We start from the raw sequence: 25,294 nt of genomic DNA, 5'->3' as shown, positions 1-25,294 counted from the left end.
CTGGAGAGAAGCTGAGATGGGACTAAAGGTATCTATAGGTGGGGGTCTTAGGATACATATTTAATACATTACCAATATGATTGGAATAGAGATCCATATACAAAAGACAAACAGAGATGTCCATGCAAGTATAGGGGTGGCTGATGCCAGAGGACAATAGCTTATGCACTCACTTTGTGCAGCTGTGCTGAAGGCACAAATCCTGTCTCACTTTACTATCAGAGTGGATCCAGATATCTCTGGAGCTTCCAGTGCAGTGGAGACAGCAAACCGTAAATGGAGAAAACAATCACCAGGCTGCACTTCTAAGAGTAGGTACCAGTAACTTCATAGGATAAATATTGTATTTACTTCTGAGCATTAGCTACGCATTTCAGGCCTCTAGATTGACCCTTCTTCAAAACATCAGCAAATATGATAATGTTGATAACGTTTTCAATTGAAGTCAATGGGGATATTCACTTGGCATCAAAAAATAGCACGTCATATTTCTGCACCTATGTAACAATTGTTATAAATGGGTACACTAGTGAAAAATGGTGCGATTAAAATAAATAAAAAAATTACTGACCTCATCCACTTGCATGCGCAGAGACAGTCACTCCTCAGTTGATGCAGAAGGACCTGCGCTCCCAGGTGGGAGCACATGGTGACATATTCACACTGGGAAGCACAGGTCCCTCTGCATCAAGTGAGGAGCGACTGTCCCTGCGCATGCAAGTGGATGAGGTGAGTAATTTTTTTAACACAAGCAGGACTGGGGGCATTATTTGTACTGGAGGCCACTAATAGGACGTTCCTTATACACTGCGTGCAGAATTATTAGGCAAATGAGTATTTTGACCACATCATCCTCTTTATGCATGTTGTCTTACTCCAAGCTGTATAGGCTCGAAAGCCTACTACCAATTAAGCATATTAGGTGATGTGCATCTCTGTAATGAGAAGGGGTGTGGTCTAATGACATCAACACCCTATATTTGGTGTGCATAATTATTAGGCAACTTCCTTTCCTTTGGCAAAATGGGTCAAAAGAAGGACTTGACAGGCTCAGAAAAGTCAAAAATAGTGAGATATCTTGTAGAGGGATGCAGCACTCTTAAAATTGCTTCTAAAGCGTGATCATCGAACAATCAAGCGTTTCATTCAAAATAGTCAACAGGGTCGCAAGAAGCGTGTGGAAAAACCAAGGCGCAAAATAACTGCCCATGAACTGAGAAAAGTCAAGCGTGCAGCTGCCAAGATGCCACTTGCTACCAGTTAGGCCATATTTCAGAGCTGCAACATCACTGGAGTGCCCAAAAGCACAAGGTGTGCAATACTCAGAGACATGGCCAAGGTAAGAAAGGCTGAAAGACGACCACCACTGAACAAGACACACAAGCTGAAACGTCAAGACTGGGCCAAGAAATATCTCAAGACTGATTTTTCTAACGTTTTATGGACTGATGAAATGAGAGTGAGTCTTGATGGGCCAGATGGATGGGCCCGTGGCTGGATTGGCAGGCTTTTGAGTGTCCTTGCAAAGAAAGGTGGCTATATTGGTCACTGATTTCTTTTCGTTTTGTTTTTGAATGTCAGAAATGTATATTTGTGAATGTTGAGATGTTATATTGGTTTCACTGGTAAAAATAAATAATTGAAATGGGTATATATTTGTTTTTTGTTAAGTTGCCTAATAATTATGCACAGTAATAGTCACCTGCACACACAGATAGCCCCCTAAAATAGCTAAAACTAAAAACAAACTAAAAACTACTTCCAAAAATATTCAGCTTTGATATTAATGAGTTTTTTGGGTTCATTGAGAACATGGTTGTTGTTCAATAATAAAATTAATCCTCAAAAATACAACTTGCCTAATAATTATGCACTCCCTGTACTGGTGGCCACTAATGGGGCCATTATTAATCCAGGTGGTGGGAATTAATGGAGGCATACTGAAGGGGCACTATGGGGCCATTATTCACACGGGGGGCACTATGGGAGCCATTATTTATACTGGGGGGAGCACTAATGAAATTCAGTTGTTGTCTGATGCAGTCATTGGCTATCTCTGGGAGGTGCCAAAGGATAGATGTGCAGCCCATGAATAGAAGCCCAGGAGGTAGAGATCGCTTGGTCATTTGTTGTTTTACTTTATGGCATTGTTGTCCAGCGTGACAACATTCACAGACCAACATCATAAAAAAAAATATGGACGACTTAAATATCTAGAGTTTGACCAGCTCAAGAGGAGCACCCTAGCTATATTGGAAAATAGCCCTGATTGTGTCACTTCTGTCACTATCATTATAAAACCAGCACTTCAGACTCCCCAGGATGCATATAGGTTAGGACTGCTGGTTCCTGCATTTTATACCTAATATCCATGGAGTACTATGTACAGTGGATCATACGTCATATCTCTTTTCTCTTTGGGGAGTCAATCTGACACCGTCTTGTAGCTGCACAATTTCTTTTGTAAATTATTTTGCTAAGGGTCCTATTAGACAGGAAGTAATTTTTTAATTAATGAGCAGTGACTGGAAATTTAGCGAGTTCTTTGCATTGAAAAGACGTTCAATTGCATAAAACAATAATCACTAAATATTTTTCACTATTTTCTGGCTTTTGCAATATATGCTCATTCGCCCCACAGTATTTACACTCCTAATGACTGGTAGATTTCTGATTAGATAAGGGTGGCGACTAACAATATACTTTCAGTCGGGCAGATTTGTCTGATCCATGGAAAATAAATGATTTATCGTTCTTCATTTGATCCCTGCATGCTATTACATGCAACGCTAATTTCTAAAATTTGAACAATTAATCAAGGATTGAAGCACTAATTGTTCAGTCTAATAGGTCCTTAACTCTTCCATGCCACTTGTCTAGAATGAGCTTAAAGAGCTTGTTTACCCCTGGAGTCCTTTTCTACAAACCCTTCACTGTGCGTGGACCTGCAGTGGTAATCATACTTACCTGATTCCCGCCAATAAGGGCCAGCTCCATCGTTGCCCCACTGGCTCTGCAGGTCCAAGATCTCCCAGCGTCAAGATCCTGTGCCCATTCATTGGCTGCAGGGGTCACATGTCATCTATGCATCATGTGACCAAGTGACACAACACATGGGTGGGTGGCTCCAACGCTCACATGACCCACGTCAAAAATCCTGTTTGACATGGGGAGACCCGGGAGTTACAGAGCCATCAGGGCATCGATGGAGTTATTTTGCAGTTTGGAACCAATAAACGCCAATGTCTAACTTTACCCAAGCCACATTTACAGAGGTCCCTGAAAAATGAGATATGAGGAGCTCTTTGGTCTGTTCCTCACTCCACTGTTCATGTCCATGTCTCTGACATCATGGAGACAATCTTGTTGTCATTAGTGATTTTTACCTAACAAAATAGCATATTTACAACAAATTAGAGATTTTGGCACTATTTTAGTATGAAAATAAGACCATGGGTGAGCACAGGGTTCTCTCAATGTCACAGATAGGCTCTGGTCAGATGTGTGTTTGAGGTGAACACTGAACTATGTTATTTTTGATAATGTAGCTAAATAGTATAGAATCTATCACATTGGAGTCAACACTAATGTATGGTATTATGGTAATTTTAAGATGTATCCTTCAAGAAGAACAGTGAATCAAAATGATCTTGGTTAACTAAATCTGACTAAACAGAGAATTCTGCTGCAGGTAAAGTCTTGCTAGTGATGTCAATGCTGAACTCCACGAGACACTGCGTGAGCCTGTCCTGTTCTTTTGATAATGGACTGGGTCTTGTCTGCTGCATTTGAAGTAGTTAGGAGTGTATTAAGTCATCTGTTTATTTGGTAGTTATCACAGTATCCACTCTTCACTTCCTCTCGGAGCATCATTTTCACATACACATTTGAAACCTGACAGTTCATCTAATGTTTGCTAATCCTTTACTTTGAAGATGGAAATGTTTTCATTGAGGGCATCACCCTAGGCTTCTTCCTCATATTCTTTTGTTTTGTCCTGTGCAAGTTGTCACATACCTTGTCATTTTTCACCCCCTGGACTTGATTTTGACAGACACCAAGTACAGCTGCTCCATGTTCTGTTTAACCACTTGCTGGGAAATGTATTTTCTCTGAACTTAGGCTTCCATCACCTGCCATCCCAGGCAGGAGAAATAGCTACTGCCCCTGACAGGGAGGGATCCTGCTGAGGAACACACAGGAGGTTTACAAGAACCCCTTGTCTTTCATTCGTCTGTTTACTACAGAGTTATAGTGCATGGTTCCAGAAAAGCAAACAAACTTAGTGTCACCTATGGAGAGTACAATCGCAATGTAACAATTCATTGTTGTTTATAACCTTTATTGAGGGGGATGGTCCTTTTTAAGCTGCCAGTACATTTGAGATAATGATTGACTGCATTGTGGCCAATCAGTCATCCGTGGGATCATTCGTAGGAAAACGCTGGTCCTAATAAATGTGCCCTTTTGTGCTCTTTTTATGGCCACTGACTGGGGGTCGGATAAACCCTTTAATCATATATACAGTGGATATAAAAAGTCTACACACCCCTGTTAAAATGTCTGGTTTCTGTGATGGAAAAAAAAAGATAAATCATTTCCGAACTTTTTCCACCTTTAATGTGACCTATAAACTGTGCAACTCAATTGAAAAACAAACTGAAAACTTTTAGGTAGAGGGAAGAAAAAATATAAAAATAAAATAATATGGTTGCATAAGTGTGCACACCCTTAAACTAAAGCCTCATGCAGACGTCAGTGTTTCACGGATGTATGCTGTACGTGTTCTCCACGGACAGCACACGTCCCAATTCATTTTAATGTGTATTCACACATCAGTGTTTCAGCACGGTCCGTGGGTCAGTTTTTTTTACCACGGATGCATGCTCTATTTTGTCCGTATTCACGGATCCATCAGGCCTATTATTCACTGATGCCATCTGTGTTGCATCCGCGTTTCACGGATCATTAACAAGAGATTCTTAGAAAATTATTTTTCAGCTGTTGAGTGTTAGTGAAACACAGATGTAACACGGACAACAAAAAACTGACCCACGGATCTGTCACGGGAGAAAACACGGATTGAACACGGTCCGTGTTACCACTGATCCAAAACTGACACGGACGTCTGCATGAGGCATAATACTTTAATGTTGCTGTAGGCCTCTTGATAGCCTCCCAGACCAGTTTTCTTCTTGTCTTTTCATCAATTTTGGAGGGACGTCCAGTTCTTGGTAATGTCACTGTTGTGCCATATTTTCTCCACTTGATGATGACTGTCTTCACTGTGTTCCATGGTATATTTAATGCCTTGGAAATTCTTTTGTACCCTTCTCCTGACTGATACATTGTAACAATGAGATCCCTCTGATGCTTTGGAAGCTCTCTGTGGACCATGGCTTTCGCTGTGGGATGCGACTAAGAACATTTCAGGAAAGACCAACTAGAGCAGATGAACTTTTTGGGGGGTTAATCAGAGGCACTTTAACCACCTCCGGACCGCTGTACGCACAGACGCGTCCTGGAGGTGGTTGATTCATTCCTCCTGGACGTGCCGGCACGTCCTCTCGCGAGACGCGAGATTTCCTGTGAACGCGCGCACACAGGCGCGCGCGCTCACAGGAACGGAAGGTAAGAGAGTTGAACCTCCAGCCTGCCAGCGGCGATCGTTCGCTGGCAGGCTGGAGATGTGTTTGTTTTTTTTAACCCCTAACAGGTATATTAGACGCTGTTTTGATAATAGCGTCTAATATACCTGCTACCTGGTCCTCTGGTGGTCCCCTTTGTTTGGATCGACCACCAGAGGACACAGGTAGCTCAGTAAAGTAGCACCAAGCACCACTACACTACACTACACCCCCCCCCCCCGTCACTTATTAACCCCTTATTAGCCCCTGATCACCCCATATAGACTCCCTGATCACCCCCCTGTCATTGATTACCCCCCTGTCATTTATCACCCCCCTGTAAAGCTCCATTCAGACGTCCGCATGATTTTTACGGATCCACTGATAGATGGATCGGATCCGCAAAACGCATCCGGACGTCTGAATGAAGCCTTACAGGGGCATGATCAATGACTGTGGTGATCACCCCATATAGACTCCCTGATCACCCCCCTGTAAAGCTCCATTCAGATGTCCGCATGATTTTTACGGATGCATTGATAGATGGATCGGATCCGCAAAACGCATCCGGACGTCTGAATGAAGCCTTACAGGGGCATGATCAATGACTGTGGTGATCACCCCATATAGACTCCCTGATCACCCCCCTGTCATTGATTACACCCCTGTCATTGATCACCCCCCTGTAAAGCTCCATTCAGATGTCCGCATGATTTTTACGGATGCACTGATAGATGGATCGGATCCGCAAAACGCATACGGACGTCTGAATGAAGCCTTACAGGGGCATGATCAATGACTGTGGTGATCACCCCATATAGACTCCCTGATCACCCCCCTGTCATTGATTACACACCTGTCATTGATCAACCCCCTGTAAAGCTCCATTCAGATGTCCGCATGATTTTTACGGATGCACTGATAGATGGATCGGATCCGCAAAACGCATACGGACGTCTGAATGAAGCCTTACAGGGGCATGATCAATGACTGTGGTGATCACCCCATATAGACTCCCTGATCACCCCCCTGTCATTGATTACACCCCTGTCATTGATCACCCCCCTGTAAAGCTCCATTCAGATGTCCGCATGATTTTTACAGATGCACTGATAGATGGATCGGATCCGCAAAACGCATACGGACGTCTGAATGAAGCCTTACAGGGGCATGATCAATGACTGTGGTGATCACCCCATATAGACTCCCTGATCACCCCCCTGTCATTGATTACACCCCTGTCATTGATCAACCCCCTGTAAAGCTCCATTCAGATGTCCGCATGATTTTTACGGATGCACTGATAGATGGATCGGATCCGCAAAACGCATACGGACGTCTGAATGAAGCCTTACAGGGGCATGATCAATGACTGTGGTGATCACCCCATATAGACTCCCTGATCACCCCCCTGTCATTGATTACACCCCTGTCATTGATCAACCCCCTGTAAAGCTCCATTCAGATGTCCGCATGATTTTTACGGATGCACTGATAGATGGATCGGATCCGCAAAACGCATCCGGACGTCTGAATGAAGCCTTACAGGGGCGTGATCAATGACTGTGGTGATCACCCCATATAGACTCCCTGATCACCCCCCTGTCATTGATTACCCCCCTGTAGAGCTCCATTCAGATGTCCGCATGATTTTTACGGATGCACTGATAGATGGATCGGATCCGCAAAACGCATCCGGACGTCTGAATGAAGCCTTACAGGGGCATGATCAATGACTGTGGTGATCACCCCATATAGACTCCCTGATCACCCCCCTGTCATTGATTACCCCCCTGTAAAGCTCCATTCAGACGTCCGCATGATTTTTACGGATCCACTGATAGATGGATCAGATCCGCAAAACGCATCCGGACGTCTGAATGAAGCCTTACACGGGCGTGATCAATGACTGTGGTTATCACCCCATATAGACTCCCTGATCACCCCCCTGTCATTGATCACCCCCCTGTCATTGATCACCCCCTGTCATTGATCACCCCCTGTCATTGATCACCCCCCTGTCATTGATCACCCCCCCTGTCATTGATCACCCCCCTGTCATTGATCACCCCCCTGTCATTGATCACCCCCCCTGTCATTGATCACCCTCCCTGTCATTGATCACCCCCCCTGTCATTGATCACCCCTCTGTAAGGCTCCATTCAGACATTTTTTTGGCCCAAGTTAGCGGAATTATTATTTTTTTTTCTTACAAAGTCTCATATTCCACTAACTTGTGTCAAAAAATAAAATCTCACATGAACTCACCATACCCCTCACGGAATACAAATGCGTAAAACTTTTTAGACATTTATATTCCAGACTTCTTCTCACGCTTTAGGGCCCCTAGAATGCCAGGGCAGTATAAATACCCCACATGTGACCCCATTTCGGAAAGAAGACACCCCCAGGTATTCCGTGAGGGGCATATTGAGTCCATGAAAGATTAAAATTTTTGTCCCAAGTTAGCGGAACGGGAGACTTTGTGAGAAAAAAATTAAAAATATCAATTTCCGCTAACTTATGCCAAAAAAAAAAAATTTCTATGAACTCGCCATGCCCCTCATTGAATACCTTGGGGTGTCTTCTTTCCAAAATGGGGTCACATGTGGGGTATTTATACTGCCCTGGCATTCTAGGGGCCCCAAAGCGTGAGAAGAAGTCTGGTATCCAAATGTCTAAAAATGCCCTCCTAAAAGGAATTTGGGCACCTTTGCGCATCTAGGCTGCAAAAAAGTGTCACACATCTGGTATCGCCGTACTCAGGAGAAGTTGGGGAATGTGTTTTGGGGTGTCATTTTACATATACCCATGCTGGGTGAGAGAAATATCTTGGTCAAATGCCAACTTTGTATAAAAAAATGGGAAAAGTTGTCTTTTGTCAAGATATTTCTCTCACCCAGCAAGGGTATATGTAAAATGACACCCCAAAACACATTCCCCAACTTCTCCTGAATACGGCGATACCACATGTGTGACACTTTTTTGCAGCCTAGGTGGGCAAAGGGGCCCATATTCCAAAGAGCACCTTTAGGATTTCACAGGTCATTTACCTACTTACCACACATTAGGGCTCCTGGAAAATGCCAGGGCAGTATAACTACCCCACAAGTGACCCCATTTTGGAAAGAAGACACCCCAAGGTATTCCGTGAGGGGCATGGCGAGTTCCTCGAATTTTTTATTTTTTGTCACAAGTTAGTGGAAAATGCTGATTTTTTTTTTTTTTTTCATACAAAGTCTCATATTCCACTAACTTGTGACAAAAAATAAAAACTTCCATGAACTCACTATGCCCATCAGCGAATACCTTGGGGTCTCTTCTTTCCAAAATGGGGTCACTTGTGGGGTAGTTATACTGCCCTGGCATTCTAGGGGCCCAAATGTGTGGTAAGGAGTTTGAAATCAAATTCTGTAAAAAATGACCTGTGAAATCCGAAAGGTTCTCTTTGGAATATGGGCCCTTTTGCCCACCTAGGCTGCAAAAAAGTGTCACACATCTGGTATCTCCGTACTCAGGAGAAGTTGGGGAATGTGTTTTGGGGTGTAATTTTACATATACCCATGCTGGGTGAGAGAAATATCTTGGCAAAAGACAACTTTTCCCATTTTTTTATGCAAAGTTGGCATTTGACCAAGATATTTATCTCACCCAGCATGGGTATATGTAAAAAGACACCCCAAAACACATTCCTCAACTTCTCCTGAGTACGGAGATACCAGATGTGTGACACTTTTTTGCAGCCTAGGTGGGCAAAGGGGCCCATATTCCAAAGAGCACCTTTCGGATTTCACAGGTCATTTTTTACAGAATTTGATTTCAAACTCCTTACCACACATTTGGGCCCCTAGAATGCCAGGGCAGTATAACTACCCCACAAGTGACCCCATTTTGGAAAGAAGAGACCCCAAGGTATTCGCTGATGGGCATAGTGAGTTCATGGAAGTTTTTATTTTTTGTCACAAGTTAGTGGAATATGAGACTTTGTATGAAAAAAAAAATCATCATTTTCCACTAACTTGTGACAAAAAATAAAAAATTCTAGGAACTTGCCATGCCCCTCACGGAATACCTTGGGGTGTCTTCTTTCTAAAATGGGGTCACTTGTGGGGTAGTTATACTGCCCTGGCATTCTAGGGGCCCAAATGTGTGGTAAGGAGTTTGAAATCAAATTCTGTAAAAAATGACCTGTGAAATCCGAAAGGTTCTCTTTGGAATATGGGCCCCTTTGCCCACCTAGGCTGCAAAAAAGTGTCACACATCTGGTATCTCCGTACTCAGGAGAAGTTGGGGAATGTGTTTTGGGGTGTCATTTTACATATACCCATGCTGGGTGAGAGAAATATCTTGGCAAAAGACAACTTTTCCCATTTTTTTATACAAAGTTGGCATTTGACCAAGATATTTCTCTCACCCAGCATGGGTATATATAAAATGACACCCCAAAACACATTCCCCACCTTCTCCTGAGTACGGAGATACCAGATGTGTGACACTTTTTTGCAGCCTAGGTGGGCAAAGGGGCCCATATTCCAAAGAGCACCTTTCGGATTTCACAGGTCATTTTTTACAGAATTTGATTTCAAACTCCTTACCACACATTTGGGCCCCTAGAATGCCAGGGCAGTATAACCACCCCACAAGTGACCCCATTTTGGAAAGAAGAGACCCCAAGGTATTTCGTGATGGGCATAGTGAGTTCATAGAAGTTTTTATTTTTTGTCACAAGTTAGTGGAATATGAGACTTTGTAAGAAAAGAAAAAAAAAAGAAAAAATCATCATTTTCCACTAACTTGTGACAAAAAATAAAAAGTTCTATGAACTCACTATGCCCATCAGCGAATACCTTAGGGTGTGTACTTTCCGAAATGGGGTCATTTGTGGGGTGTTTGTACTGTCTGGCCATTGTAGAACCTCAGGAAACATGACAGGTGCTCAGAAAGTCAGAGCTGCTTCAAAAAGCGGAAATTCACATTTTTGTACCATAGTTTGTAAACGCTATAACTTTTACCCAAACCATTTTTTTTTTACCCAAACATTTTTTTTTTATCAAAGACATGTAGAACAATAAATTTAGAGCAAAATTTATATATGGATGTCGTTTTTTTTTCAAAATTTTACAACTGAAAGTGAAAAATGTCATTTTTTTGCAAAAAAAATCGTTAAATTTCGATTAATAACAAAAAAAGTAAAAATGTCAGCAGCAATGAAATACCACCAAATGAAAGCTCTATTAGTGAGAAGAAAAGGAGGTAAAATTCATTTGGGTGGTAAGTTGCATGACCGAGCAATAAACGGTGAAAGTAGTGTAGGTCAGAAGTGTAAAATGTGGCCTGGTCTTTCAGGGTGTTTAAGCACTGGGGGCTGAGGTGGTTAAATGATGGCAGGTGTATGCTGACTCCTATTTAACATGATTTTGAATGTGATTGCTTAATTCTGAACACGGCTACATCCCCAGTTATAAGAGGGTGTGCACACTTATGCAACCACATTATTTTTTTTGTTTGTTTGTTTTCTTTCCTTCACCTAAAAGATTTCAGTTTGTTTTTCAATTGAGTGGTACAGTTTATAGGTCACGTTAAAGGTGGAAAAAGTTCTGAAATGATTTATCTTTGTCTAATTTTTTTACAGCACAGAAACCTGACATTTTAACAGGGGTGTGTAGACTTTTTATATCCACTGTATGTAAAGAAGCTGTCCGGGGGGGCGGAATGCTGGTGCTTCAATGCTTACTGGGTCTCCTCTGTTCCATGCTTCCTGTTCCAGACTGAGCACAAAGGAAACAGCAAAAGATACCGTTCAGCCAATAACTGGTGGCAATGGTGACCAGTCTCAATCAGTGATTAGCTGAGAAGGTATCTCCAGGTATTTCCTACGTGTGGAGCTGGGACCAGAAAGTGGAGAGCAGCAGGGACCAGGTAAGCATGGGAATGAGAGAAATGGAGGATCAAGCAAGTAGTGTTTTTTTTTTACTTCCACTCCTGTCCCTTATATAAAAATGAGATCCCGCCAGACAACCCCTTTGATAAGCATTTGCAAACAGGCTCATAAGGAAAAGCTTTAAACAAAGAATTGCTTTACCTCCTTAAAACCAGCCGTTTCACCTCACTTTGGGTGCTCAGTCCATTTTGGCTACCACCCTTATTTTCGCAATAATGTTTTCTTCCCAGAGCTCAGCAATTACACCCGTTTCATATCTCTTGGATTCGCGCAAATGGCTACACCAAGAGATAATTCAGTTTGCATCTGCCAAAAATAACACAAGTGAATAACATATCTCACTCCTAGCCATACATTACTGAGAAATATTTCAGGAGACTGTTAGAAAATGAAAGTCCCGACTGCCATATGGCATTGGATCTCAGCGCAGACTGGAAAGTTCTCACTGCCATAGGTTATTCAATCTGCTACAAGACTGTGTTTTCTTTGGACTGATTAAAATACACACAGGCATGTTTTCAGTTTGCGGCTGTAACCTGAAGAATGTCAGGGACGGGCGCACAATCTTTTAAAGATCTTCGACATCAGTAAAGAACATTTCCAACAAGGATCATTAACAATGTATAGGTAATTCCCACAAGGGTTATTAACTAGGTCAATTACGTTGTGTCAATTATTATTACAGACTATAAATCTGATGCACAGAGGGCTAGTAGGAACATTGAGAGAGGAGGACGTCCACTGTCCTGATTGGTTGGCTCACATTGAAGTTGGCCTCTTAGAGCCAAAATGCATAACAATATTAACCTGAGCAAAGAGGATGTAAAATGAATACTAAGTCTCACTGCTCCCTTGTGCCATTTCCATGACTTGTGTTATGGCTCAGTGTAAATTCTGTCTGCCAACATTGTTGTCAGCTTTGGAACAAACCGGATCCTTAAAGTTAGGATGAAGAGGGTTAGAAATGCATACCGTACAAAGATTATGTACTGTGCAAAGCTTGGTTTCTGGGTGTTTTTGTACAAGGCTAGAGGGCTAGCCTTAGGGCTCTTTCACACTACCGTATGGCTATTTCAGTGTTTTGCGGTGCGTTTTTAACGGATCAGTTGTTCCGTTTTATGTTTCCGTTGTGTTTCTGTTTTTTCCGTATGGCATATACAGTATACAGTAATTACATAGAACAAATTGGGCTGGGCATAACATTTTCAATAGATGGTTCCGCAAAAAACGGAACGGAAACGGAAGACATATGGATGCATTTCCGTATGCATTCCGTTTTTTTTGCGGTCCAATTGACTTTAATGGAGCTACGGAATGTGGTTTGCGGCCAAATATAGGACATGTTCTATCTTTGCACGGAACGGAGATACGGAAACACGGAAACGGAATGCATACGGAGTACATTCTGTTTTTTTTGCGGACACATTGAAATGAATGGTTCCGTATATGGACCGCATATGGACCGCAAAAAACGGCCCGCTAAATGAAAAAAAAAAAAACGTAGCGTGAAAGAGGCCTAAGCCTGAGTTTGAGCCTGTGCAGAAGTGTGGTGTCCACTCTCCACAGGCTTCCATGCAGAAACCACACCTACAGTGCACACACAGCACAATCAGTACATACCTATAGTGCAAATATATGAGCAAACACCATACACAAGAACACACAGTATCCATACAGAATTCATACACAATGGCACCCTGATATTTTACCCATCCAAAATCCGTTTTTTTTGTGGACCCATAGTAACAATGACTATTGTTGTTCGTAAAACGGACAAGAATAGGACACATTCTGTCTTTTTAGTGGGACTACAGAATGGACATAAAGATGTGGCTAGCACACGGTGCGCTGTCTGCATTTTTTGCGGTCCCAGAAAAAGGCGGATCAGATGCAGACCAGAAATATGGTTGTGTGAATGGGGCCTTATAGGAACGTTAATTCAGATGCTCATTGGCCTGTCTAAAAACCCTACCATTCTACACAGATCTGCTATGCAAGCATAAAGGCTCAGTGGTCGGCAGCACATGTCCCCATGTGTAGAGGGAATAATAATAATGTGCTAGCAACTTAATGGAAAGTATATGGCAGATGAGCGATCACAGTAATGATCAGTTGTCTCACATGCAGTTGACCTGTTAATCATAAATCTTAACCAAAAATTCTAATTGTTGATGTAATATTTATATATATATGGCCAAGGTGTTTTTTTTACATTATACCTCTGATTCCCAAGAAGTAGTGTCACCAATCTTCTATTTGCAGAGCAATAAGCAGCACTTACAGTAAAATGTTTTGGATCTCCTGTAGACAATAATGGATAGTCTATGTTCATGCGCTCTTTTTTGTCCCTGGCAAACAGGACACAAATGGGACTGGCAGAAATTGCGTTGGACAGAAGCCCACTTTATTGAACATTTATGTTATATCTTTTCAACCTGTTTTTATTTTATCTTACAGGTACCATAACGCAGTTAAACGACAGTGTACTACCTTCAGAAGTGGACAAGAGACCATCACAAGGCAGCTGCAAATATCAGGAAATCCACCAAAACTGCAGGCTTTAGGTGAATATACCAATTTTATTTTCATAAACATATCCATGAAAAAGTTGATTTATCTGAAAAGCTTGTATAATGAATGTATTCAATGTGAGACCCTCTAAAGCTGGCCATACACATTCAGTAGCTGTTTGATCATTTGGTCAGCAGATTTTGATCCAATTGAGTGTGTATGTGTTGTCAATGGGGAGAAGGGAGAAAGCTAATGTCAGGCACCTCTGGCGGTGGGTGTATTCCTGGGAGGGCAAAAGAACAGGGTGGGAGTCTTCTTCAGTTCATCCAAATTTCTCTCTCCCTGACATCATCTGTCTGAAAGATTTGAGAGCTCCCCATGCACATTACACTGACAGCTAAACTCCTCATTCTTTGGAGATTCGGCCTATAATACAGTCCTGATCAAAAGTTTAAGACCACTTGAAAAATGGCAAAAAATCATATTTTACATTGTTGGATCTTAACAAGGTTCCAAGAAGAGCTTCATCAACAGGCAACAAGAAGAAATGAAAGTGAGACAAAACATTTTTGAAAATAACGATTAAACTGAAACAGGCTGTTTTTCAGCTGATCCAAATTTTAGGACCACATGTCTTTAAAAGGCCAAATCTGTGCAAAGATGTGGATTCATTGTCATTTTCTGTCAGGTAGTCACACGTTGTGATGGCAAAGGCAAAAAAACTCTCCCTTTTTGAACGTGGTCGGGATGTTGAACTGCATAAGCAGGGTCTCTCACAGCGCGCCATCGCTGCTGAGGTGGAACGCAGTAAGATAGTCATTTGGAATTTCTTAAATGATCCTGAGGGTTATGGAACAAAAAAGTCAAGTGGAAGACCCAAAAAAATTTCATCAGCACTGAGCCGGAGGACCCAATTGGCTGTCCGTCAAGACACTGGATGATCCTCGACCCAAATTAAGACCCTTACTGGTGCTGACTGCAGCCCCATAACCATCAGACGGCATCTGAGACTGAAGGGCTTCAAAAACAAAAAACTTCTTTAAAGACCTCGTCTCCTTGAACACCACAAACTGCTCGTTTGGACTTTGCAACAGAGCACCAAACATGGAACATTCAAAGGTGGAAGAAAGTTTCATTCTCTGCTGAGAATTTTTTTTACCTTGATGGTCCTGATGGTTTCCAACTTAACTGGCATGACAAGCAGATCCCACCTGAGATGTTTTCTACGCGCCACAGTGGAGGGGGCGCCATAATGGTCTGGGGTGCTTTTTCCTTCAGTGGAACAATGGAGCTTCAGGAAGTGCAGGGGCGTCAAACGGCCGCTGGCTAAGTCCAGATGTTGCAGAGCGCATTCCTCATGACTGAGGGCCCTCGTCTGTGTGGTAACGACTGGGTTTTTTAACAGGACAACACTACAGTACACAATGTCCGCAGGACAAGGGACTTCTTCCAGGAGAATAACATCACTCTTTTGGCCCATCCTGCGTGTTCCTCTGATCTAAATCCAATTGAGAACCTTTGGGTTGTTGAAGCTCTACTTGGAACCTTGTTAACCGCCTCCGGACCGCCTAACGCAGGATCGCGTTCCGGAGGCGGCAGCCCTTCGCAGAGTCACGCATATATGCGTCATCTCGGGGGAGACGCGAGATTTCCTGTGAACGCGCGCACACAGGAGCGCGCATTCACAGGATCGGAAGGTAAACGAGTGGATCTCCAGCCTGCCAGCGGCGATCGTTCGCTGGCAGGCTGGAGATGCGATTTTTTTTAACCCCTAACAGGTATATTAGACGCTGTTTTGATAACAGCGTCTAATATACCTGCTACCTGGTCCTCTGGTGGTCCCTTTTGTTTGGATCGACCACCAGAGGACACAGGCAGCTCAGTAATAAGTAGCACCAAACACCACTACACTACACCCCCCGTCACTTATTAACCCCTTATTAACCCCTGATCACCCCTGATCATCCCATATAGACTCCCTGATCACCCCCCTGTCATTGATCACCCCCCTGTCATTGATCACCCCCTGTAAGGCTGCATTCAGATGTCAGTATGTTTTTCTACGGATCCACGGTTACATGGATCGGATCCGCAAAACACATACGGACATCTGAATGGAGCCTTATAGGGGGGTGATCAATGACAGGGGGGTGATCAGACCATATAGACTCCCTGATCACCCCCCTGTCATTGATCACCCCCCTGTCATTGATCACCCCCCTGTAAGGCTGCATTCAGATGTCCGCATGTTTTTTACGGATCCACGGATACATGGATCGGATCCGCAAAACACATACGGACATCTGAATGGAGCATTATAGGGGGGTGATCAATGACAGGGGGGTGATCACCCCATATAGACTCCCTGATCAACCCCCTGTCATTGATCACCCCCCTGTCATTGATCACCCCCCTGTAAAGCTGCATTCAGATGTCCGTATGTTTTTTACGGATCCACGGATACATGGATCGGATCCGCAAAACACATTGCCCACATTCCAAAGAGCACCTTTCGGATTTCACCGGCCATTTTTTACAGATTTTGATTTCAAACTACTTACCACACATTAGGGCCCCTAGAATGCCAGGGCAGTATAACTACCCCACAAGTGACCCCATTTTGGAAAGAAGACACCCCAAGGTATTCGCTGATGGGCATAGTGAGTTCATAGAAGTTTTTATTTTTTGTCACAAGTTAGTGGAATATGAGACTTTGTAAGAAAAATAAAATAAAAAAATAAATCATCATTTTCCACTAACTTGTGACAAAAAATAAAAAGTTCTATGAACTCACTATGCCCATCAGCGAATACCTTAGGGTGTCTACTTTCCAAAATGGGGTTATTTGTGGGGTGTTTCTACTGTCTGGCCATTGTAGAACCTCAGGAAACATGACAGGTGCTCAGAAAGTCAGAGCTGCTTCAAAAAGCGGAAATTCACATTTTTGTACCATAGTTTGTAAACGCTATAACTTTTACCAAAACCATATTTTTTTTACCCAAACATTTTTTTTTTATCAAAGACATGTAGAACAATAAATTTAGAGAAAAATTTGTATATGGATGTCGTTTTTTTTGCAAAATTTTACAACTGAAAGTGAAAAATGTCTTTTTTTTTTCAAAAAATTTGTTAAATTTCGATTAATAACAAAAAAAGTAAAAATGTCAGCAGCAATGAAATACCACCTAATGAAAGCTCTATTAGTGAAAAGAAAAGGAGGTAAAATTCATTTGGGTGGTAAGTTGCATGACCGAGCAATAAACGGTGAAAGTAGTGTAGGTCAGAAGTGTATAAAGTGGCCTGGTCATTAAGGGTGTTTAAGCTAGGGGGGCTGAAGTGGTTAAAGAGGACCTTTCACCTATTATTACACTGTGAACTAACTATACAGACATGTAGAGCGGCGCCCGGGGATCTCACTGCACTTACTATTATCCCCGGGCACCGCTCCGTTCTCCTGCTATGCCCTCCGGTATCTCCGCTCACTAAGTTTCATAATAGGTGAAAGGTCCTCTTTAAGATCCAGCCATGCTAAATATGATTTTTTGCCATTTTTCAAGTGGTCTTAAACTTTTGATCAACTATCTCACTAGAGTGGTGGTGATCTTTCTCTCTTCAGGAATAAACTATCCTCTGGGCTCCTGCTCTTCAGTATACAAGTTGAATTCTGAAAATGATAAGATCATTGATGCATCAAGAAGTTTAAGAAGTTTATCACTACCTTCCTAAATAGACATTAGAATGGAGAAACTCTCTGTAAGTGCTATACTTCTGGTATAAAAACAATACGTTCATTAGATACACATCAGGCTCCAGAATTCTCGGAAGGATTAGGGACACTAATAGTGGGAAAAGAAAGCAAAGATTAAATTACACAATAAACAGGTAATGTCATGCGGGTGGCGTCTAACACGTCTCCGCTTTAACCATAAAGTTAAACAAACAGTAATCCTGACATGGGTTGCCTCATCCTTCACTTTCTTTGTTATACACTGAGACCTTTATCAGTTTGTGACAGATGTTTTTGTTTCACTGGGGCAGATTAAAGGTCCCTTTAGATGGAACGATACAGCAGGCAATTGTCGGGAAGGAAGCGTTACTATCCAGAAGTTGCCTGCTCGTCAATGGAGGAGACTGCTGCATTTACATGCAGACTCGTCCCCATACAGACTCGTTGTTTGGTAGCAGCAGAGCATGTTTACACAGCACAATCTGCTGCCTGCAAACACTGAATGAGCAATTCTCTTTTTCATCATGTGATTAGTGGCACCTGTACACTGCTAGATAATCACTAACATGCATTCGTATGAACGCTTGTTAGCGATTATCTGGATGATGCTCGGCCTGTGTAAAGGGCCCGTAACAGCCATTTTGAAATGTAGATCTTGGCTGATGTCACCTTGGTCTCATAACTTATCTTTGGAATTGCTCTGCTCAAGCAAAGCCAATTAATGGGGGCCTACACTGAGTAGATAAACATTTAAAATTCTATATATTGAAAATGTTACCACAATAAACTAAATGTAAAGGGGCGCCGAAGGCGCACTCGGTCTCCCATCAGCCGCAGACCTGCTGCTTAGCTTCGGGAACGAGGATCTGTGTTTGGCCTCATTCCCAGGGCGGGAGGCTCCCTGCTAGCTGGGAGGCTCCCTGCTCCTAGGTCTGCCTTGAGAGCCGAGCTGATCACTCGGTGCTCGACTTGTCTGTCTGTCGGTCATGTGACGCTGGCCACGTCACATGACCCTCACTCCCCACTATAAATACAGACGGCCTGCTGGCTACAGGTTGCCTGTGATTTTAGTCTCTTAGGCTGTGTGTATTGTTAGCTACTCTATTGATTGACCTCTGGAATTTGACCTTGACCGTTTCCTGACCTCCCTTTGCCTGCTCCCTTGGTTTTGACGCTACATCTTGGATTCTGACCTCGGATCGTTCTCGGATTTGCCACCTGCCTCTTCCCTTTGTATTGACATGACCCCCCGGATTGACCTCAGCTAGCTGACCCGCCTTTGCCTTCTCCTTAACAGTGTACCTCTCTCTTGTCCACTTCCTTGTCCATTTTTCTGCCTGCATCTCGCTTACCGTTCTCTGCCTAGCTGTCCGGTACCCTCTCTGTTCCTTCCTCCCCTAACCGACACTCACGGAGGGTAGGGACCGTCGCCCAGTTGCGCCCCGTCACCTAGGGCGGGTGGTGCAAGTAGGCAGGGACAGGGTTGAGGGTGGCAGTCTAGTGGGTGCACTTCCTTCTACCTTCCCTTCCCATGACACTACAACTATTGCAAGTAGATAGCTAGCAACATCTTACATTCTTGTGGAAAGAACTGTCTATTTGACCAGTGTTGGCCAATTTATACAATGACCAATGCTAAAGAAAAATGGCAGAAAATTTGGGAGGCTATACGGAAGGTGGTAACAAAAAGTATACAACATGGTCAGTTTTGGAAATGATGAATTTGGAAGTGATGGATAGATTTGTGGCACCTTATTTAAAGTAGAAAGTCTAAAGGGGTTTCCCAGTAGAAAAAAAAACAGTTGGAAGTGGCCTAAGAGTGTTATACAATGCCTGTTTTCCAAGACCCTTCCCCTCACTGTGTCACAATAGGAAGGATATGGGTGGGGAGTGGTCAGGTTAATACCTTTTTTGTTGTTGTTTTTCAACCCACTATGAGCCAACTACTACCATTTTTTCTGGTGGAAAATCCCTTTAAAGGTTGTTTCAAGTGCTCCTTGCCTAAAGCAGATTGATAATTCTTATATATTTTAAGCCATAAAGGGATAGCGCTCATATGGAGTTTATAGCTTATGGAGGCCTAGCTTAAAGTCCACAATATCATAGTTCCAGAAGGAGCCATCTGATTGTACTCTTAATTGACTATAGAATTGGTTCTTGAATAAACTCAGATATATACTACATGATGTCCCTCTACCGGACATCCATCTATTTTTGGAGTATAATATTTCATATGAACAAATGTGTCATTCCATTGTTTCAAAGTATAGGAAACACCTGTAGACTGACCTGACTGACTTTTGAGGATTTATACCGCCATGTCCTAATGCATGTTTAATGCTGATACAGTCTTTAATGTTTATATGGGAGTTTCATCCCATTATGTTCCTTGACATAAAATGAGATTATTTATTGGCTTTGCCTGTGTGTTTAATGTCTAGACTATCATGCCTTACTGGTAAAACGAGTGGATGTCCTGAACAGACAGTGTTTGTGCTAATGTCAGAGTCTCAGAGTAAAGAGAAAATTATGCATTTTTGCTGGAATTCTTCCCTTATGATTGCAGAGATGTGTTTCCTGTAGTTTTCACTAAATAACAGATTTAAGAAGAAAAAGAATGCGGAAAATATAAAAACTGTGATTCCTGTCCAGATGCACCAGAGGCAGCTTGTGCCATTCTGATTAAGAACAAATGATTTATCCTATTCAGAGGCTTCCTCTAACCCTTTGTATGGCTTATAGGTATTTACGAAACAAGAGGTGGACCTGGAAACAGATTGTGCTTTGTATGAATTTTTTTGCTAATGAAAACAAGACTTTCTCATTCTTTCGAGTTGTGCAGTAAATTGCAAAAATGCTAGGCTGCAAAATAACTAGCTTTAATACCACAGCCAAAAGATGAGTATGAGTATTATTTTCTTCATCGGTCCCCCTATTCCTGAGATCTGGCCCCCCAATAGTATTTGGCGCACTGTATGTTAATAGAGTGTGGTTTGTCACTTGGGTGGTAACCATATCTCTTTTCTGTAGACTGTATCTACCGATTGCTGTGACATTGTCCAATCAGAGCAGACAGCCTCAGAGTGACGCAGAAACCAAGTAGCACTGCAAGCATATGGAAGCTTCAACATGAACCAACAGCTTCAGAAGACCAGTCAGTGGGATAGACATCATCTTGCTGACTGGTCTTGTGAAGCTGCTGGTCGTTGTTGAAGCTTTTATCTCGTTGTATTGATGGTCAGTCCTGGAATAAGGTCTTCACGCAGCCTGGTCTTACAAGATGAGAAAGAGTCAAGAGTGATGCTGTAAACACCATCTACAGAAAACGAAACAGAAATGTGGTTGACACCCAGGTGGAGGACCACACTCTAGTGACACTCCAGTGGACTAAATACTATGGGAAGCCAGATCTTAGGAACAAGGGGACAATAAAAAGCAATAACCCTATACTAAGGAAGCAATTGACTGTCTTTATTTCCCATTTTTTTATCTGACAGATCCTCTATAGGTTTTAGGTGTTAATGATGTAACTGGTGAGCATGTTCACTGGATGCTCAGTGCTATTGGGGTGACAATAGGCCACACTGCCTTAGCTGGGATAGTCATACACAGGGCTTGGGATACAAAATGAATCTTTCCCCAAGGGAAAGCAAGTCAAATTGTGCTACTGCTTTTGTAACTGGAAAAAATGGGTTGTATTTCTGTTAAATTAAGCAAGCTCATGTTTTATATGACTCCTGTGTTTATTGAGGGCTATTCTTGGCAAATAGAATACCAAATGGCAAAGGAGAACCAAAGGATTAAAATAATATTGCATATACATGTAAAGGAGTAAAAGTAATTGGTGTATCTGTGAATTCTCTCAATTACTCAGTTAGTGTAACTGTTTATTCCTTTAGTCAGCAATTCAATCTCAATGATGCACCCTCGTCATAGAGTATATCAATATATCTAATCAGACTGCTGCAGTGTCACTACTCTCCATATACAAATACTTCAGGTTTTTTCTCTAGTACTAATTGAAGTAATAGGTCACTTTTTTCCTACCTAAAGATGTTACATCTGGCTGTAAATTCACAGTTTATGGCCTCATGCACACGACCGTTGTGTGTTTTGCGGTCCGCAAATTGTGGATCCGCAAAACACGGATGGCGTCCGTGTGCGTTCCGCAATTTGCGGAACGGCACGAACAGCCATTGATATAACTGCCTATTCTTCTGCGCAAAACGGACAAGAATAGGACAGGTTATATTTTTTTTGCGGACCACGGAGCGGAGCAACGGATGCGGACAGCACATGGAGTGCTGTCCACATCTTTTGCGGCCCCATTGAAGTAAATGAGTCCACATCCAAGCCGCAAAAACTGTCGTGTGCATGAGGCCTATGCTTGTCTGAGATAAGTTACAATCTCAGACCAGCCCCCAAATGGTCAAAAATAAAAAAATGTTGTTATACTTACCTCAGTCACCAGTACCATTTTGTAAGCCACTGGTCCAGTTGTCATGCTACTAGCTGTTTACATACTGCAGTGGTGGCATCTACTGCTGAGGACAGTGGTTGGCTGCTGTGGTCATGTGCCATGTACTGGCATGTCACCGCTGCAGTTCATAAACAAGAAGCATCTGGAGGATAGGACTGGTGGCACAGCGCTTGAGAAAGAGTTAAGTAATGCATAATTTTTTTTTTTTTTTAGACCATTCAGGGGCTTGTCCAAGATTCTTAACTATCTCAGACAACACCTTCTACAGGACTTTAACTAACTTATCTAAAATGTCTGTCCCTGCCAGGACTAGCGTATTGTCAATTTGTTCTCCCTGCCCATACCCCATTTCCCCAATAAGACTCAACAACAAAGGTGGATTTTATTGGCCACAGCAGCCATTTTATTAAACATAAATAACATAAATATTAAATAACAACTTACCCAAGGCCTTCCCACCTGAAGGCCTGCCACAGAACCTAACCAACCCCTAGAACCTGCTGAGAATCACGGGGGGGGGGGGGGGGGGGCCTTGGAGCCCCGCAAACCTGACGGGTACCTGCCCTGTCTCTCCTTCAAAATTATCTCTAGCCTTTAAACGCCAGCTCAGAAGCAGAACCGGTAATCATGGGCAACAACGAGGGCAGATACCCACCATACGCCACTCTATAAACCAATCCCTGGGGAGTCCAGAGACTCCTTTGGTTCCCACCCCACTTCGCCAGAGCCACCATAACCACTAACTCCAAGGACCCCCCACCGCCCATGACCCAAGGGGGGAATACCTCACCCCCTTGAGTCCCGCCACACCCGCAAAGCCACCTCAATTCCGTCCTGCAATCCTACGAACCACAGATCAATACCCACCGCATTGAGGTGCACCCCATCCCTTCTCCAAAATGCCCCTAATGCCCCTTCCCCTGCCTCAAGCTCCCTGTGCCTCACAACAACACCGCCATTCATTGCCACAAAACGGCCCACCGCCCTATTGACCTTAATCCGTGCCTTGTTCAACCTTTCCACCGACCTGGCCTCCCTCGAATGCTTCCTCGGCACAATGTCAGACCAAACCATCACTACATCTGGAAACTGCGCCCACAGCCGAAGCAGATCGAACTTTATATCCTTTACGAGCTCCCGGCAAGGACGCACTTCCAAGTCGATGCCCCCCACATGCAACACTAAGACCGCTGGAGAAGCATCCAATCTCGCAAACTCTGGTAGCACCCGACTCCACCGCATGCCCCTCAACCCCAACCACCTAATCACCGCTATCTCTCTTGGAAAACTCAGCTGCCTTCCATCCGACCTGACATCTGCCCGCAACTCCCCCCAAAAAACATAGGAGTGGCCCATAATCCAAACCAGACAAGCCGCACCGCCTGCAAAATACAAAACACTAAGTCAACAATAGAAGGCCCCCCTCCCCCCCAACCTGACTCATTCCCCCAAACTAACTACTTTCATAACAACAACGGCCTGACGTACGACCGAAACCGAATGGACCGAAACCGAACGCCCAATACGACGAATAACGTCATCCCCGAAACCACTACGAACCGCCTCAGTAGCCGCCCCAATACGGAATGAATGACTCCCAAATAGCGAGGGATCCCTCCCAAACTTTTTTAAACACCCTTTATAAACTGAAAACGAGACAAGAATGATCCATCCTCATGAACCAACAACGGCCCCTCTACCCCAACACCCCGCACCCCAAACTCCCTAACACACAGTACAGGGCACGCAACCGAACCCTCCACAGGAACAAAATCACTCTACATCCCCTAGTCAACTGGTCAGTTTTTGACCTCCTGATACAAAACTCAATCCTATCATGAAACAAGACCACGTCTTCCCTCCGTAAACCCCCAACGCAGCACCTGCTTGGGCTAACCAATTCCCCAATACGTAATGCCCCAAAAAATGCTAGAGAAAAAGCCAACCTAAACAACTTCTCTTCTCCTAACGATCCACAAACCTGCCCCAACTGTACAAACAGATCCCCTAACAACTCAAAGGAGACCGGCCGGCGCTGATCCAAGCTGGACGACGACCTCCTCCAACCCTTCAGCGCCTGTACCACCCAAAATGATTTTGTAACATCCTGCACATCCCGGCTCCTACAACCAAACGCCACCCCTGCCATAAACTTGTTCATCCTGGATACTGACCATCCCTCCTCAGTGCAATGCCCAACAAACATCAGCAACAAAACCCCCTCCTCTAGCCCACACCCCTGAAAACGCTGCTTCCATGTACCCCACAGATCCCATGCCTTCTCGTACGCCACCCAGGTACCTGACGCCAACGACCTCCTCACCAACTGGTCTACCGACCGAATGACAGATTCCACAATTCCACGTCCGCCTCCGGAGCCAGCATCCGAAACCGGTCCCACTGTAATCGAGACAAAGCATCCGCAATTTAAATATCCTCTCCAGGAACATGGGCTGCGACTATCCAAGCATTCAAAGACAAACAGACCAAAACCAGGCACTGCAGCAAGCACACAACCAGCAGAGACGAGGACGAAAGGTGATTAATGGCCTCTACCACCCCCAAATTGTTGCAATGGAAGCACACATTTGTATGCCGGAAAAAAATCCCCCCAAATAACCACCGCCACCACAATGGGGAAGAGCTCTAACAACACCAGATTCTTCACCCAACCCTCATCTCTCCATTGTGCTGGCCACTCCCCCACGCACCACCAACCTTGCAAATAAGCCCCGAAACATACCCCCCGCCGTGTCTGTAAACAAGTCGAGGTCCGCTGCCCCCTCACATCCGCCATCCACAACGAACGCCCATTATACAACTCTAAAAAGGACGCCCACAACCCCCAAATCATCCCCCAGCTCCCGATGTAGCCGCACAAAATGATGAGGGGCCTGAACTCCAGCTGTTGCCCTAGCCAACCTTCTACAAAAAATCCACTCCATGGGCATGATACGGCATGCAAAATTGAGCTTTCCTGACAACGACTTAACCTCCCACAGCCGCAT

The 25,294-nt window shown here is 43.6% G+C and overlaps 1 protein-coding gene across 1 annotated transcript in view; it reads right to left on the bottom strand.

Moving 5' to 3' along the window:
• The window catches only part of HAPLN3 (hyaluronan and proteoglycan link protein 3), a 63,585-nt gene extending 59,312 nt beyond the window's left edge, over window positions 1-4,273 (bottom strand). Inside the window, exon 1 of the mRNA XM_040414166.1 lies at window positions 4,018-4,273. The gene's annotated coding sequence lies outside the window, so the exon portion shown is untranslated. The remainder of the gene's footprint in view (window positions 1-4,017) is intronic.
• Window positions 4,274-25,294: the final 21,021 nt, after the last annotated feature.

The sequence above is a fragment of the Bufo bufo genome, chromosome 1 (assembly GCF_905171765.1).
Source record: "Bufo bufo chromosome 1, aBufBuf1.1, whole genome shotgun sequence".
NCBI lineage: Eukaryota > Metazoa > Chordata > Amphibia > Anura > Bufonidae > Bufo > Bufo bufo.
This window is presented reverse-complemented; position numbering and strand designations above follow the sequence as displayed.